We start from the raw sequence: 271 nt of genomic DNA, 5'->3' as shown, positions 1-271 counted from the left end.
CAGGTGAGCTGGGCTGCGGGGTGGCGGGCAGGGCTGGCTCTCCACTTGCCCCGAGTGGTGCTGGTGCTGGGCATGTGTCCCTGCAAATGCAGGGCATCAGGGCTGCCTGTGCTGGGGATGTTTTTGCATGCCATGGTGCCATGGTTTTGTCACGTTTGGGTGCTCCAGCCTGCACAGAGCTCCCGCATCCCGTGTGTGAGGGTGATCATGGAATCCTAGAATGATTTGGGTTGGAAAGGACCTTAAAGATCATCCAGTTCCAACCCCCCTG

At 59.0% G+C, this 271-nt stretch overlaps 1 protein-coding gene across 1 annotated transcript in view; it reads left to right on the top strand.

Moving 5' to 3' along the window:
- The window catches only part of PCSK9 (proprotein convertase subtilisin/kexin type 9), a gene marked incomplete at its 5' end in the record, with an annotated part of 3,949 nt that overhangs the window by 1,766 nt on the left and 1,912 nt on the right, over positions 1–271 (top strand).

This window comes from Antrostomus carolinensis, unplaced genomic scaffold (assembly GCF_000700745.2).
Source record: "Antrostomus carolinensis isolate BGI_N321 unplaced genomic scaffold, ASM70074v2 scaffold9397, whole genome shotgun sequence".
Classification (NCBI taxonomy): Eukaryota; Metazoa; Chordata; class Aves; order Caprimulgiformes; family Caprimulgidae; genus Antrostomus; species Antrostomus carolinensis.
Note: the sequence above shows the minus strand (reverse complement) of the source record. Positions and strands in the feature narration are given on the sequence as shown.